This window comes from Megalobrama amblycephala, linkage group LG11 (assembly GCF_018812025.1).
Source record: "Megalobrama amblycephala isolate DHTTF-2021 linkage group LG11, ASM1881202v1, whole genome shotgun sequence".
NCBI lineage: Eukaryota > Metazoa > Chordata > Actinopteri > Cypriniformes > Xenocyprididae > Megalobrama > Megalobrama amblycephala.
The window spans coordinates 17,019,217-17,037,356 of NC_063054.1; the positions used below are offsets into that span (position 1 = coordinate 17,019,217).

At 35.9% G+C, this 18,140-nt stretch overlaps 1 long non-coding RNA gene across 4 annotated transcripts in view; it reads right to left on the minus strand.

The window, feature by feature from the left end:
• LOC125277839 overlaps positions 1–18,140 on the minus strand; it is a 90,849-nt gene that overhangs the window by 34,613 nt on the left and 38,096 nt on the right. Inside the window, exon 2 of one of the 4 annotated variants that reach the window (XR_007187000.1) lies at positions 12,832–12,874. The exons of the other annotated variants lie outside the window; for them this stretch is intronic. This is a non-coding gene — a long non-coding RNA (uncharacterized LOC125277839). The remainder of the gene's footprint in view (positions 1–12,831; positions 12,875–18,140) is intronic. 4 annotated transcript variants of the gene reach the window in all.

An 18,140-nucleotide genomic window follows, 5' to 3' on the forward strand; every position in this document is an offset into this window, starting at 1 on the left:
ATTGCACACATGACAACCTATCACGGTACCACACTTGAATCCATGCTCCTGAGAGCGACCCATTCTTTCACAAATGTTTGTAGAAGCAGTCTGCATGCCTAGGTGCTTGATTTTATACACATATGGCCACGGAAGTGATTGGAACACCTGAATTCAATGATTTGGAGGGGTGTCCCAATACTTTTGGCAATATAGTGTATGTTGAATAAAAGTGTAAAATAAAGCATTTGATACAGGAGTACTACTGGTGCTTGGGTCACAGTGTTGGTAGGGCAGAATGATCACATGACCCTGACTGTACCAAAACATTCAAACACAGGATGGGAACCACAATCAGTGCACTGGGAAACATGACAACAGCAAATTATAAGGATTTGATCTTCCTCCCATTGTCCAGATCTACGCTGACAGATGTTTCAATATACCCGGGGAGGTTTTACAGGATTCAAATCACAAGGACCACATGCTGCTTTATCCCACAGGATCCGAAAAACAGCGACGTAGCCTAGAAATTCAGATCACAGATTCAAAACAGGCCATTTTCATAGAGCAAACAACACCAACAACTACACTGATTGCCTCTTCTATCTTTCTGCAGCAGATTTGTGCATTTATACACAAGCCCACCCTGCATGCTGTGTGTCTGTGAGCTATCATTCTAAATAAGTCAAAGTCAATCTCATCAGATATCATTTTTTTCGCATTCAGCATCCCTGCAGTAATTAGGTTCATGAGGAGTTCATTAAACAAAAGAGGCATTAATCTTGCACGCTGTAATCCCTGTGTTTGTTTGTTTGTCCCTCCAGACGGTTTGTCTAGCTACAGACAGTTTGTTTACTGGGACACTCCGAGGAACTCGTCCACACTTTTTTGATGTCAGTGCGAGAACGTTTTCTTAGTCTTCTCGCACATAAATATGAATTTGTCTAGCTGATGTCTCTGAAAACGAGTACAGAGTTCAGTCTATCACATTGTCAGAAAGTAAATTCTACTACTGCTCTCTCTCTCTCTCTCTCTCTCTCTCTCTCTTTATCACCCTGTAAAAGTGTGTAAAAAAAAACAAAAAAAAACATTCCCTCTCTTTCTCTCCCGATGCCTCCCAGGTTTCTCTCCCCGATGTGAGAACTTATCTGCCCACTGGAGTTGAGTGGCAGGCAGCTTGCAGCGAGATAGAGCCAGATTCCTGTTCCTGCAGGCTTAATCGCTCAGACATAGAGAGAGTGAGTTGCCGTGGAGGTATTGATTTGCAGAGGAAAGCAGAAACACCCGTTTCCAGCTACTCCAGATAGCACGGAGCTCAGGGAGAACTCGCTGTTGCACAAGACAACAGGCCACTGACCTATTTTAAAAGCTACTTGCTGGGAGCACTTAAAACTATGAGGCAGAAAACAGCTTTATGGCCTGTGCTTTTGTGCCAAAGTCGATTTCTGCAAGTGTGCATTGCTTGTTTTCCAGCAACAGAGATGTTTAGTTTACCTTCTACATTTCATGTAATGGAATAAACAAGGTAGCACTTTACAGTAAGGTTTCGATTGTAAAAAATGAGTTAACTAGATTAGTTAACATGAGCTAATTGAACAATAATCCTAAGGCATTTATTAATCTTATGTTACTTTGAAATGTTAAAGTATTATCTGTTAACATTATTTAAAGGTAGAGTAGGCATTTTTTTATAAAAACTTTTTGTCATACTGGTTGAAACTCTCTTCACATCCTGATAGCAATCAATAATAGAAGTGGTCTAAATATTAAACATACAGTACTGTGCAAAAGTCTTAGGCCACCATTAGATGTTATTTTAGCAATGGTATAATGACATATATATAATTATTTCTCAGTCTCTTTATTAGAAAATAACCAGACAATACAGGACATTTGTATGCAGTATTAAAAAACAGAAAAAATTTTCTTTGGTTTTTAATATTTTTTACATTTTGTGTACATATTTCCTGTATTTTCGGTGTGTATCATACTAAAGACCAAAAAATAAATATGGATGGTCATTAAATCATTGCTAAAACAACAAAACTGGCCTAAGACTTTTGCACAGTACTGTATATCTTCTGTGGAAGTCTCAGGACCAAAAAAATGTTCATCCAATCATTGCATTCAGTCTAAACGCAATTGATGATATGATGTCCTACCTGCTTGTCAGCATATGTATTTTCATATCTCAGACATCACACGTCATCAGTGCATTACATAATTCATGCAGAGTTAGACAGACTGTCACTGAGTGCCACAAACAGCAGCCACCTTTTACAGTACCTCCTGAACCAAAACTATGAGCTTATGCTTTGTTCACTTCATGTCGTAGCCGTAATTACAAGATGGCAACCAGTGTCATTCTACCCGGAGCTGTTCACGTCGTCAGACTCAAATTTATGCGTTTATATGTCAACAACATCAACGCCGAATTGAATCTGCAGCAGTCAGGTGGTACAAATAAGAGCTCTGTAAGTTGTTTACATTCATTGTTATTGTAATGTTATGTGCTTTGAGACATGAGGTAATTTAACGCTGTCTGTCATCTTGTGACACTTTGCAGACTTAGCTGTGTGAGCTCATGTGTTTTGGAGGAGGCATGGCTTTGGAGAAAAAAATTGATTTCATCAAAATTATCTTAATTTGTGTTAAGAAGGTTTGGAACAACATGAGGGTGAGTACTTAATGACAGAAATTTCATTTTTGGGTGAACTAACCCTTTAAGGTAGGGTGGAATCTTATGTTTTCAAGCTTGATATTGCTAGCCTCTCTGGAATTGCCTACTCTACCTTTAATGGTATGAGCTGACATGAACTAACAATGAATAGTTGAATTTTTATTAACTAATTTTAACAATGATAAATAAATACTGTAACAAATGAATTGCACATTGTTAGTTCATTTTAGTTAATGCATTAACATTAACTAATGGGACCTTATTGTTATTGTATATATATAAATAATATAATATATATTACAATATAATGCTTTATATACTTTACAATATTTTAAACATAATTTTAAACACAGAATTAATATGCCATTTATGTCTACTTTATCTGTAATTCTCACATTTGAGCCTCAGCGAAAATGCATTAATGATTTGTGTTGACTTAATTAAGTGCCCTTCACAGAAGCCATTGTGCAGATTATCTGCTTTTTTGGAAGGATTGTCTCCTCTTGCCTGCTTTGTAGTCTGACATCACCCAGTGACTCCAAGCATTTGCTCACTGCAGATTGGAAGATATAAACTAATTTGAAAATAACAAAAGGTACACGGCAGGGCAATTCATTCACCAATAATTCACTCCAAACATTCAAATAACGTGGGCTGAAAATCTTGGCCTTGCCGGAAGATAGTTGCTTCTTTGTTTTTTTTTTGTTTTGTTTTTTGCATGATCTGTTTGCTTTTGCATTGCTTATTTCCCAGAACTGACAATCGCATTAAATTATCCAGTTAGCTGTAGAAAGCATGAAGATACTCAAAAGATACCAAAACAAAACCCAGGGAGCAGCTGTTCTTCACCAGAGCCTTTTAATTTTTTTTTTACTCTCTCTTGGCCATTGCACAGCTTTGCCAACTCTTCTGCAGTAGGATATGGAACTTGGGCAGGGTCATGGTTTGGTAATGATGAAGCTTCAGAAGCCCTGCTAAGTGCTAGGCTTCTTAACCTGATTACTGAGCTCATGCACACTGCCAGAGAGAAGAATATTCATTAGGGACCCACTGAGAGAGCTGATAAAACAGCAGACAGCTGCACCGCCGCGTCTGCACCCTCGCTACGTGCGTGAAATGCAGACATTAACATGTGAAAGAGCCAGCCTTCCTGGGCCCCTTAGCAATAACGCTAGGCTTTAGAATGCCGCTTATTCGCCCATTGCTCTGTTACAACATCTTTTTGCCAGTCCTCCAGTCACAGTAAATGATCTACTTTTCAAGCTACGCCCTGAAATTGAAGAGGTCAGGGTAAGTGTGCAGTCTTTAAGACCCATAAATCTGTCCTAAGATTGTTTTTGGTTTGATGTAACTGGATTGTGCTTCCTTTCACTTTTGCTGTGAACAGTTTCATTTTTTTTTTTTTTTTTTTCAATAATTATAGGTTTAGAAATTATTTATGATCTGCTTTGATATAATTGAAAAAAATAAACAACGTTGTCCATCAAATCCAAATAAATTTTATAATGATTCTTAAAAAATTACAGGTTTAATGTTATTAAAAAAAAAAAAAAATCATAAAAAATAAGATAAAACAATTGAATCCATGGAATTTCTTAAGTTAAATAATAATTAATATTTTATATAAAGATCAAAATCAAATGGTATTTAAACTATAAAAATATATAAAATGTGACCCTGGACCACAAAATCAGTCATGAGGGTCAATTTTTTGCAATTGAGATTTATACATCATCTGAAAGCTGAATAAATAAGCTTTCCATTTATTTATGGTTTGTTAGGATAGGACAATATTTGGCTGAGATACAACAATTATGAACATCTGGAATCTGAGGGTGCAAAAAAATCAAAATATTGAGAAATTCGCCTTTAAAGTTTTCCAAATGAAGTCCTTAACAATGCATATTACTTACAAAAATAAATTTTTGATATATTTACGGCCGGAAATTTACAAAATATCTTCATGGAACATGATCTTTACTTAATATCCTAATGATTTTTGGCATAAAAGAAAAATCAATAATTTTGACCCATATAATGTATTGTTTGCTATTGCTACAAATATACCTGTGCGACTTATGACCAGGGTCACAAATATAAAAAAAATAATATATAAAATAAGATAACTTCATCCATGAAATCCAAATATATATATATAAAAAAGCAAATTAACCATTTAGATTGAAACTGATTTTTATTACTTTTAATTCTAAAAATATATCAACTATAATACATACTGGTAATATCCCATGTTTCCTTCTCCCAGAGGACAGTTTAGTTTTGGGTCTGGCTTAACACAAAAAAGCCTGTCACTATTTTTCTTAATTTCCTCAACATTTATATAGTCTCAGTTACCACAAAGGTAAGTGGATGTAGTAAAGGCTTTTTGCGGTAGGCTAGGCCTCTATGGACTGTTGATATTGCATTAATCATGCTCTTCTCTCCTGCCAGTTTGTGTGGCATGTCAACTAGCATACATTTAAAGCAGCACCATGCTTGAGTTCTCTGCATAACGCATCTGTAAATGTCATAAAACATCAATTATATCTGCCTGCTGCAAGAGGGTTCTTGACATTTCACGCTATTTTGAGTTCCAGGCAGAATCCACGACACCAGCTCCATTTTCTGTTCATCTGCCATATTGCAGCAGCCCTGTGGCTTAGTCTGGGTCTTTTTCTGTACTTGTATCAATAAAAGATATAAAGAGACAGAAACCTTATCAAATTGATACATAAAATGTGCTCTTAGCCATGCAGACGTGGGGAGCCAGATCAGATCTGATTAGTATGAATCCAATTATCTGTCATGATTGTGGTTCTGTTCTGCTAGGATTTTTTTTTTTTTTTTGCACTAATGTTGCTTTAAAATCAATAACATCCCACAGGCTCAGTTAATTTATTTGATGGTACACAGAAAATATTTTAATTTAGCCCTGCTTGATACTCAAGTGTTTTATAAGCTGTTAAAACCACACTGTAAACCCGAATCAGTTGCAAATTCAATTCAAATTTTTATTTTGTACCCATACATTTTAATTGTTCTTAACTTGAAATGTTTGAGTACACTAATTCATACATTTAACTTCAAATTTTGTTAGTGTAAACATTTAGCTATAACAAGCTAATTCAGAAAAATGCTAACTCGCTAATTTGCTAACATGTTAACAATAGCATGGTATAGTACTTGCTGAATGAGTACATCAATATAAAGCATTTAACATACTTGCTCTCAAAACCAAGCCGCATACACCACTTGTCACTACACTGTAAAAAATGACCGTGATTTTAACAGTAAAAGACTGTAAAAATGCTGCGGTGAAAAACTGTCAATTGGTTTACAGAAAGTTTCCGTACTATATACGGTGAATAACTGTAATAGATCTAACGGTACATTTAATGTAATTTTACGGTAAAATACCGTTAAATTCACAGTTTTTGGAAGTGAAAAATAACAATTCATTGTAAAATTTACAGTGAAAAACCATAAATTGACATTCCCACAATTCCCTGCGTGACACTTCACATTTGATATATTTTCGTTGAAATAACTGTTTCTTCTTAGTTTTTCTCATTTTTTTCTAATCAGTTATGTACATTAGGGTTTTATGTTACATCTAATGTTGTTAAATTAATGTTTATTGCATTTTTAAAATTTCATGCATGTTACCATGATGGTGTTTAGTGTGTGTGTGTGAATGACACTGTGTGCACCTTCTACATATTAGTATTGTCCTCCTCAGCTTGTGGAAAAGCTGCTTGTAATGAACTTTGATTCATCATGTGACTCTTATCACCACTGTGTTTGGTGACTGTCAGTGTATTATAAAGGTACAAAACAGATATTAGTACTTCATTAGGTTGGTAAATTAACATTATATCAGTTAATGAAATCCGTTATTTTACCGTAAATTTAACAGATTTTTTTTTTTTTACGTTGCTACTGTATTTTTTACGGTAAAGTTCTGGCAACCACAGCTGCCGGTTTTTTACCGTAAATTTTACTGGATTTTTTTTACAGTGTAGGTTGACCACTTACAGACCCGAAATTGGGAGCTCTGTCCCAAGACTTAAATAGTGTCCATATTATAATTTTTCATCCCTGAAATTACAATATGAAATGTAATAAAAACTGTGACTGGCATTTAAAAATATATTTGTGCAGCCGTCATATTCTAGCTGTGAAAATAACCAACAAACGCAACCACAGAGAGAGGTAAACTGAGTGGACAGTGCAAAGGAATAGCTAAGTGCGGGCCTCATCAAAGTCGGTAAACACAACTACACCAGTAGGAATTTCATCTCACATACTGGATAAGAACCTCAAGAGCTGCTCAAAGCTGCCCAAACTGATGATTTAAAGCATGTAATCATCCATCCTGATATTAAATATTTCCAACGAACATGCGCCGATCCCAGGATCCTCGAGCGCCACCCACGGAAATAGTCGAGAACCTACGGAAAAACACAAGATATTCTCCATTCGTTTTTACCAATAAAAAGAAATGTAAGACTTTCAGACACGACTTTCTTCTCACGTTAATAGTTCATTAAATCCACAGGCGGATTCTGGAGGCATGCACGCTCTCGCTCAGATATTACATGTGCATTGTCCTCCTGCATGTGCAGCCATGAATCTAGAATTGTCTTCTCTCCAAGATTTAATGTTGCCAGAAGCGCAACATTATAATGTGGACACCCACCGCCAGAAACATTAATCGGCGCATATGCCAAGTTTGCCAAAAATGTAAATCAATATGTATTTAGCCGTAGTAGTCCTAAATTTATCTGTCTCACACGTGTCCTGCATTGTCCCGCAAAATCACATCTACTGTCCTGCAACAGATCAATAGCCAGGAGGTCACCCTACTTGTCACCTTGATGGTAACTCTCCAAAAACCCACATTGACTCTTCTAAATTAGCATAACAAAACCTTAATCACTACTAAATCTCCTACTTAACATCAATCTTGCACAAAACACATTATATAACACTGAATTTTAGCATTTACTCTCCCCTTCGAGTGCCATGGGCAAAGCATACTGGGAAACAGAAATCCCAACTTAAGTTAGTCTAAATTAAAAGAAATAAGTTTATAAAACTCAAAACAATGAAACAGTTCAATTTACTTAGAATATATCAGTTCTGTGAACTTGAAAGAAAAAGAAAGTGCTAAATACTCATAAAAGTTCATTTGACTTAACTAACTTGTTTAAAGTTGCTGTCTGTAACATTTTTTGGTTAAAAATTATCCAAAATGAATTATTAAGCAAGTACATAACCAGCCAGTGTTCAAAACTATCTCCTTACCTTAGCCCAATTCACAACGATAAGCTTGTAATAATGTTTTATTATTCAGGTGGTACTGGTGGGTTTTCGCGGGAAATTCCAGTATGTTGCTGTTTGTCTTTGCGTCATTGCGTCACGTCTGTTTACATAAAAAGACATTGAAATCTACAAGTAACGCTAATACACACTAAATACACGTAGTCACACAATGCTGATGTTGTTAACATTAACAATTTGAGAACAAAGTATAACAATAATAATAATTTGCATGGTTTGACGTGATCCGAGCTAAGCGATCGTTAAATTTAATTACCATTGGCAGCGCGATTTATTGTAATGCTTTTTTTTCCTCAGTTGGTCAGAACAAAAGTGGCAGACATGATACTTGTTCAGATGACATTTTCCAGTGAAAATTCTTATTTTGGTCATACTTCAAGATTACAATCTGCGATTCCGAAGTACAGCATCCACCGGTGCGGTGGCTGACAGTCAACATTAGATTCATCTGCGCTGAGCAATCGTGCCGAGGCACAACCCATGTAAAGATGATAATTCCGCAAATAAGTGTAATTGGTTTCAAATAGAGATGGTGACAAAGAGGCAAAACTTATGGACTGCATCTTTAATTTAAGTTTGTCTTACTCAAACCAATTAATTATTTTGAGTGTTTAAAGTGCGCTTCACTGGCTAATTACTATTCGACAGGGATGTCATAGAAATATACAGAGCTACCACAAAAATGGAAGTTCAAAGACAAAATTCTAATGATTGTTGCTCTGGTGCATTAGGTCTATAAGAAAAACCTTACACTATTTAAGTAGGGTTTCAACCTGGTGTGAGAAAAGAGCATTAAGGAATGTATGGTAACGACATGTAAAAAATAAATAACAGATAACACCATGTTTTCACCTAAACAGTGAAACTACCTTTTAATTGCCAGATAAGTTTTTCTTGCTCAGACAGTTGTTGAAACCTTTGTCCACCTTTTGTTCAATCTGTACAAACATTACATTGATGTCTGGGTTTATTTAAAGATTCAAGTTCTTGAAAAAAACTTGTTTATTGAAACAGTTTTAAAATAAATGAATTTGTCCCTACAGTCCACACTTCGCTCACAGTTACCACAGTGATTCTTACTTATATTCAGCATTTTTGTCATTAATAAGTAGCTCCAGTGTTGGAGACACCAGTACAACATTAATTATGCCAATATGCCTTTATGCCAATAGCTTGCAAACCAACAGAAACAGACTCTAGGAAGTCTGTCAGGTCACCAAATGACCATCATGTGCAGTTTCTATTGTGATGCCTTATTCTTTACACCAAACGGCAGTAGGCTATTTAAACAGACAGCTGATCCAGCATTTGAGGACTTCTTGAATAAGCTAACCAGAATTCCAGTAGGGTTTTGAAGATGCTTTCAGCCTAGAGAATTCCTCTCCATTTTGAAATATCTTAAAATAGCTCAGAATCTCAGCATGTTAACTTTTTTTAACACACTAAAGTTGCACAGATATTAAGTCATACCTGCCATATCATGCATAAAAACAAAGCAGAACATTCTTTGGCACTATTTTGCACATCGATTACAAAAAACCTTTTAACAGAGAATGTTTGTGGTTCCTTTACTGAATGTACTGAATACTGACAGGACTGAGATCTATGCGATTATTAATAAGTTGGGAGTGTGGACTGGATTACGAAACCCTTTGAAATAAACTACTGTATAATACCATTCAAAACTCTGCGGTCTGTAAGATTCTTCAGTGTTTTGAATAAAGTCTTTGATGCTCAAGGCTTAATTTACTTGATCAAAAACACAGTAAAACAGTAATATGTGAAATATTTGTACAATTTAAAACAACTGTTTTCAGTTTTAATATATTTTAAAACGTTTGTTCCTGTGATGATTTTCAGCAGTTTTACTCCAGTCTTCAATTCCACATGATCCTTTAGAAATCATTCAAATATGCTGATTTGTTGCTCAAAAAAAACAAAAAAACAAAAAAACAAAAAAAAAAACAATCTTATTATTATCAATGTTGAAAACAGTTGTGCTACTTAATATTTTTGTGGAAAAATATTTTCGTGGAAAAATATTTTCAGGATTCTTTGATGATTAGAATGTTCAAAAGAACAGCATTTATTTGAAATAAAAATCTTTTATATAACTTTATAATTGTCTTTACTCTCACATTTGATCAATTCAATGTGTCCATATTGAATGAAAGTATTCGTCTTTAAAAAAAAAAAAAAAAAAAAAAAAAAAAATTTAGAACACAAGTGTATATAATTAAATGAAGAAATTAATTCAGCTAATCACACATGGAGCTGTTTCTACAGTTCTGTGAAGCCGTTCTAAGTGGTTCATGATCATGCTCTCATTATTGATTTAATTGGGAAACCAGCAGTACTTGTATTACCAACTGTTATTTAACATAGAAAGTTGGCAAAAAGGTGTAAATCCATAATGAAGGTGCCCCAGCCAGCACAAAGAGAAATTTGAACAAGGCCAGAAGATCCCTGATTTAACCAGAAAATGACAGGTAATCTGCTCCCTAAATTTTTGTGAGAAAAACACAGATGAGTTAGATTCGGACAGGAGTATATTTACAAAGCACATATAGATAGTGCTGGGTAGTAACTAATTACATGTAGTCTGGATTACGTAATCAGATTCCAAAATCTAAGTACTTAGTAATTAAGTAATTAGATTATATTACATTTTAAAATACTCGTAATCAGACAGTTACTTTTTTATTGATTATATGTTACATTAAACTGTTCAGAGTATGTTTAGAACCCGAATAGTAAGAAAAGGTGAACATCTATAAAGAAAAAGTACATCTTGAATGTATATCTTATACTGTAAAGCAAGTGTACACATCTTATTCTTAATTAATTAAAAAAAAAAAAAGATGTAATATAAAGTATATGTATTGAGCTTTCCAGTAGATCAAACATTAAACTGCTCACAGGCTTTTAAGGGTTCAGAGCATGTTTAGAAATAAAGCCCAGTACATTACTGTTTCTGTTCTTCCTGTTCTATTCACTAGGGAAAGGAAACTGACCCTTGACCGAATACCCTTACCGAATGACAGAAGAAGAAAGACACAGGGGGACGTGAGACAGTGGCGTAGGAAGAGTGATGGAGATGAAGAGAGAAAGCTAGGAAATGAGAAAGGGAAGAGAGAATGTGAGCAGCAAAAGAAAAGACTGGGTACTGGTCGTAAGGTGTAAGTGGGCCAGAGCGAGGGGACGGGAGGGGAGGTTGAGTGACAGCTCAGTGATGGATTGTGGTCTGAATCACTGCTTATGCCCTCTTCACACTCACTCTAGCTCACAGCGCCCTGACAGCCGTCCATCGTTCTCTTTGTAAACATACAGTCAGCTTTATATTCAGAGGTCAGGACCAAGACTTGAGAGAGCCGCAATCATTTTGCCCCTTTATTTCTCTCTCACTCTCTTTCTCCACCCTTTCTATTTCTCTGTTCGCCATTCATAATCTCTTTAATCATTTACAACATGCTAATATTGGAACACCAGCAGCACTGCAGTTGGTTTGAGACAATTAGTAGATGGGTCAATGACAAATAATAGTAATAAAAATAAAAAAGTTCATCTTGAATGTATATCTTACACATTAAAGGGATAGTTCACCCAAAATTAGGGCTGCACGATATATCGCATGAGATTGTCACGCGCATTTCGTCAGTAAAGCCGGTTCCCTGATTACCGCTAAATCGCCATCACCTGCTTTCAAATGGAGCGCCATTTAATAGACAGAGCCGTAGATCACTGAAAAGCCACGCAATATCGCGTTCATTATCGAAGGCGATTCATCTGCGATATGAATGCGATATTGCGTGGCTTTTCAGTGATCTACGGTTCTGTCTATTAAATGCTGCTCCATTTGAAAGCAGGTGGTGGCGATTTAGCGGTAATCAGGGAACCGGCTTTACTGATGAAATGCGCGTGACAATCTCATGCGATATATCGTGCAGCCCTACCCAAAATCATCATTTACTCCCCCTCAAGTTGTTCCAAACCTGTATAAATTTCTTTGTTCAACCTTTGTTGCTGTATACAACATAAAGATCTACTGTATAATGTATTCTTTCTTTCTTTTTCTTTTTTTTTTTTGTGACTTATCTGCATTTTCAATTGCTTTTCAAACATAATTAAAGCCAGCACTCATTCTAATTATTTAGGACGGGCATGTCTCTACAATTTTATCATTTCTTTCACCACAGACTCTTCCCTATTAGCATATTTTCATTAACCTTGGAGAATGAATAATTTACAAGTCTCTATAAGATGAGTTGTGCTGCTTTTGGGAGCGGATTTGCGAAGCCAAGCTTTCTTATTTTGTCTCGTACAGTAAGACAGGCCTCGGAGATGACAGGAATAATTAGCCGCACCTGAAGCGACTCTACCCACACACACGCAGAGGAGGTGGCTGGAGGTGATGTGAGGTTCTGTAACCTGAGCTGATAGGAGACTCCCCAACCCCTCCCGCCCCTTGCTTCCCTTGACTCTCCGAGGAGGCGGAAGGTGGGGTGAACCGAGTCGGGGAAGGGGGGGCTCCTCATTAGTACAGTACGGCTGGTACAGTGGGGATGTCAGGGCGCTCACGTTACCTCATCAGACCCCAGGGCACTCAAACTGGAAACAAAGGCTTGAGACTAGGAGGGGCTGCACAAAATCTTATAAGCAGAAGTGTATCTTGGGGAAAAAAAAGATGTTTTGCTTTTCTTATTATGACCAAATAGACATTTCCATTCAGAGGAACTGTTTTTATAGCAATTAGGCACTAGATTGAGTGTATTTTTACTGAGCCCAGGGTTAAGAGCAGGGTGTGAAAACACATAAGTTTCACTCACTTCAGTGTGTTTGTTCACTCAGCACCCTCCTTTGGGGTTCTCCCTGTGTGGAGGTGGAAAAAGAGAGAGAGATTGTTACCGTACCCCTTAAGATGCAAAATTTCATGGCTTTAAAATCATTTAATGCTGCAGCTGTCACATCAGATTATTGATACGCATGGATTCGCTTTTATCCTCCAGCGCTTCGGAGTCTGCGCCATACAATGTCAATATATTTCTGCTGGGCAATTTATTACTTTTATTCTAGCTCTGTGTACATTTCAGCTGCTAAAAGAGAGAAAATAACACACCATACATTAGTGTCATCCTTAATCAATCTTAAACGGAATCTATTTGAAGATAAACCAGAAAACAGGAGCCATACAAAAGTAATGAACCTCCATGTGGCTTCCTGGGGAATACATCCAATCTTGTATTTTTCTGAGAACCCCCATCTCCCTCCCACACCTTTATTAGCATGCATGGAGCACAGCAAGAGCTTCAACTCTAGGGAGGAGCTCCAAAATTCATTTTCCTTTTTCTTTCTTTTCGTTTTTGTTTGATGAAGCTCATGGTGGAATAAAAACAACTAAAAGTCTCTTTCTATCTGACCGCCGGCACTAGAAGAAGCACAGTTGAATATTAAAGTTTCGAAAAGAGCAAACATCCTCTCTTAGGTTTTTATATGGCAAGAAATGAAAAGTAGTTTAGACTTTGCTTTGATTTATTGCCTAATTTCACCTGGAATTAACTATGTGAAATAGTTATGTGAAATTATGCAATGAAATTCATCTTTATACAGAACACAATTCTGTTTTCCAAATTTGCAAGTCCTGCTACAAAATACTATTTTCTAAATGGTTTCATTTTGTATATGCAAATGAGGCTGGTAATTAACAGTGCAAGTGTCAGAGACTTGGCAGTGTGGTGTGATGTGATCTATTATGCTCTCCACACAGAAAAAGATTATGAATTCATAAATAACATCACACAAGGTAATTAGTCTATAGTGGAGAAACCAGCAAAAAAAAAAAAAAAAAAAAAAGATGCCAGATAAACATCATCACTGCAGTAATTGCATTTCGAGTCCCATTTTCTATTCGGATCTCTCTAGCATACCTTTCAGCTTTCCAGAATTAGTGTGCCCGAATAAATATTGTATAACAGTTCTAGCTGGTCGTCTGTGGTGAAATTGCATCATCCACACAGGTGTACAATGTGATTGTGACTTTAGTTAGATGCTAAAATACACTCGGATGACAAAACTGCACTGAAATATAGTTTGTAAACTGCAAATTCCGATTCAGGAAAGAGATTTGAGGAAAGAGAGACAGTGCCTCTAAGTGCAGTGCTTCTCAAACCTGTCCTGGGGACCTTCCACCGCTATTTTGGATGTCTCCTAATACACCTGATTTAACTCATTACTGCAAGACTTGAATTGGGTGTGAATGATGAGGGAGACAAAATGTGCAGTGGTGGGGGGTCGACAGGACAGATTTGAGGAGCACTGTCTTAGTGTAATGTTAATAGGGCTAATGATGTAAGCCTGCAACATGATGTATACAGATAATAGAAGAATGAGTCACCCACACCTCAGACTCCAGCCCTTGTCTGTGGCTTCATATTCCATCAGGTTGTGTTCAGCTAAACAAATCTCTGAGGACTTTACAAGATGCTTTTAGCCTCATCTACAGCTGAAGATGGCATATGCTGCCTTCAAGCGCTCATGGGAAGCTCTTATTTCCAAGTTGGGCAGATGTTATTACGACACTCAAGTCTAAAATATGAAAGTGGCCACAAAAAAAACTAAATTCACAATGAATGAACAACTGCAAAAACTTATTTTGTTCTGTTGTACCTGTTGTACCTTGTAAGCACTTTAGGACAACTTATATAATTAAAGCTGCAGTCCGCAACTTTTTTTGTGTTAAAAATTTACAAAAATTATATAATGAGAATATACAACATGAATCCATTTTCCAAACTGTGTTTTTGTCGTATCCTGAATCATTATGGTACACTTATAATAAGTGTTTATATTCAGACTATTTCAGACCAGACTGGTAGGACTCGCCGCAGAGTATCAGAGTAACTGCGTGACTCGCCATAGACATACACAGAGAAAAGTAGCTCCGGCTACAATGTTCCTCCGCAAGACGCGTGCAGATCTGTTTATTAACCGCTAGAGGGCCAAAAATCGCGGACAGCAGCTTTAATTTATGCATTGTATAATAATTTATTAATTGGCAACATTTTTCAATAAGGTTCAATTTGTTAACATTACTTACATTACATGTATCATATAATATCTGTGATCAACTATTTTTACGGCATTTATTAATCTAGGTTAATAAGATACTATTTGTCATTGTTAATTAATTTGTTAGCATATAAATATTAAACAAAATTAATAAAGGCTGTAAATATGTTATTGTATTGTATTGTTAATTGTTATTCAATTTTAGCTATTAACTTTTTAAAATTGAGCTTTGCCTTCATAAGAATAAATTACATTTTAAAATATATTCAAATAGAAAACAGCCTATGTTAAACTGTAATTTTTCACAATATTGCTGTTTTTCTGGTATTCTGGTAAAGCGTAACTGCTAACTTGGATCAAGTGTGCCTTGATAACCAATCAGCTTTGATTGGTTACCGTCTTGACGTCATTGAATTTTGTTCAGAGTTGTGCTACAGTCTCGCACACTATTCTTTCACTAATTGAACCCACTGAATCTGTCATCCTGGAATATGGCCATGACATGTCTTCCTAAGTTTCCTACATGGTTGTTTAAAGGTGCCGTAGAACGTCTTTTTAAAAGATGTAATATAAGTCTAAGGTGTCCCCTGAATGTGTCTGTGAAGTTTCAGCTCAAAATACCCCATAGATTTATTTATTTTTTTTCATTTTTTTAACTGCCTATTTTGGGGCATCATTAAATATGCGCCGATTCAGGCTGCGCGGCCCCTTTAAATTCTCGTGCTCTCAGCCCCCGGAGCTTGCGCTTGCCTTAAACAGCATAAAGAAAGTTCACACAGCTAATATGACCCTCAAAATGGATCTTTACAAAGTGTTCATCATGCAGCATGTCTAATCGCGTAAGTATGGTATTTATTTGGATGTTTACATTTGATTCTGAATGAGTTTGAGGCTATACTCCGTGGCTAAAGCTAACATTACACACTTTTGGAGAGATTTATAAAGAATGAAGTTGTGTTTATGAATTATACAGACTGCAAGTGTTTAAAAAATGAAAATAACGACAGTCTTGTCTCTGTGAATACAGTAAGAAACGATGGCAACTTTAACCACATTTAACAGTACATTAGCAATATGCTAACAAAACATTTAGAAAGACAATTTACAAATATCACTAAAAATATCATGATATCATGGATCATGTCAGTTATTATTGCTCCATTTTTCGCTATTGTCCTTGCTTGCTTACCTAGTCTGATGATTCAGCTGTGCACAGATCCAGACGTTAATACTGGCTGCCCTTGTGTAATGCCTTGAACATGAGCTGGCATATGCAAATATTGGGGTCATACATATTAATGATCCCGACTGTTACGTAACAGTCGGTGTTATGTTGAGATTCGTCTGTTCTTCAGAGGTCTTTTAAACAAATGAGATTTATATAAGAAGGAGGAAACAATGGTGTTTGAGACTCAGAGTCATTTCCATGTACTGACCTCTTGTTATTTAACTATGCCAAGGTAAATTCAATTTTTAATTCTAGGGCACCTTTAAGAAATGAAAAGGTACACACTCCATCAATTAGGGTTAAAAAAACTGTTCCCAAATATATAACATGCTAGAAACATAATAATCACAGCAATAATGATCTATATATCTGCAGAGTTTAGATCCAACACACCTGTCTGTAATTATCAAGTGCTCCTGAAGATATTAATTAGCTGGTTCATTTGATCAGGGTTGGAGCTGAACTTTGCAGGAAGGATCTCTAGAAACAGGAATGGGCATCCCTGCTATAGGGCATTTTTACACCTGGTCCCTTCATGTGTTTTCTCTGATCGGATAGCTATCCGATCGTGAAAAGACCAGGTGTAAATGTCCTCCGAAATGGTTTAGAGATGGATTTAAATCCGATCACTCAAACCACTTCAGGAGGTGGTCCGAGACACATTCCAGATGAAACTGGACAAGTGTAAATGCATCTGGTTGTTGAAACCATATATGTAAATTTTACTCCTCCTAAAATGTTAAAAAAATAAATAAACGCTTGAGAGCATGTTAAAGGCTATATGACATTATAGCCAGATATGACAGCGCTACTGCAACATGCATCACCACAGTTGAGTTGCTGAGTATCTCTTCAGCAAGTCAACGTGCAAAATGCCACAAATGAAACAGAAAGTCGCAGACACTCAAAACACAATCATCTTCATTAAAAATAGCGAGACTTAATGATCTTACCAGTGCTGATGCCGCTTTCTCTCCTATTGTGGTCTTTGATTTTAATTAGCTGATGATAAATAAAATGTAGCTCATATCTGTTGCTTTCATTGATGTGAACTTGCATATAGCATGATAATTGAAGATCGGATATGTATTCGTTTTGCCAAGACACATTTATGTGGACAAGAGTAAATGAAAATGATATCTGATCAGTAAAAACACATGAAGTGACCAGGTGTAAATAGGCCCATAGATGGACTGACTCAAGAAGAATTAGTAGGGTATCATTTGTGACCTGATCCAGCAAAATGAGTCACAGTGACACAAATTTCAAAATTGAGATTTTGGTATCAATGGAAAGATGAGACAATACGCTTTAAAATGATATCCTAGTCAAAGTCATACCTTGAATGGTTTTAAAGATATACCCATTTTAATTATGGTCGTCTGCCCTCTTTTTCAAATTGAAAACCTGAGAAAATCGCTTTTAAAGTTTTTTGCCCGTTTTTTTGTTGATATCTTTCAAAATCCATTGCATTTAAAGGGATAAACTATTTATTTTACAGCTTAATTTGACCAAAGACATTTTTATATATATATAAATGCTATTAAACCAGGCTGAAGCTCAAATTATTTTAAAGTATTTATTTGAATAAACCCTTTAAGACCTGAAGGCTTTTTTAGAGTTCTTTTTTTTTTTTCTCTGAGCGACACACACAAAAGTAGACTCATAACTCCAAAACTCTAGAAAGGAGAGTCAAAAGGTAGGTATCATTTGTTAGAAAACATTTTAAATTTTAAGAAAATATAAATTACATTACATTTGGACATTTTCTTGCTGAGAAACAGCTGATAAAAGACAAAAAATATATATAATTTTTTAAAAATAATTTTTCTTTTTTTATTT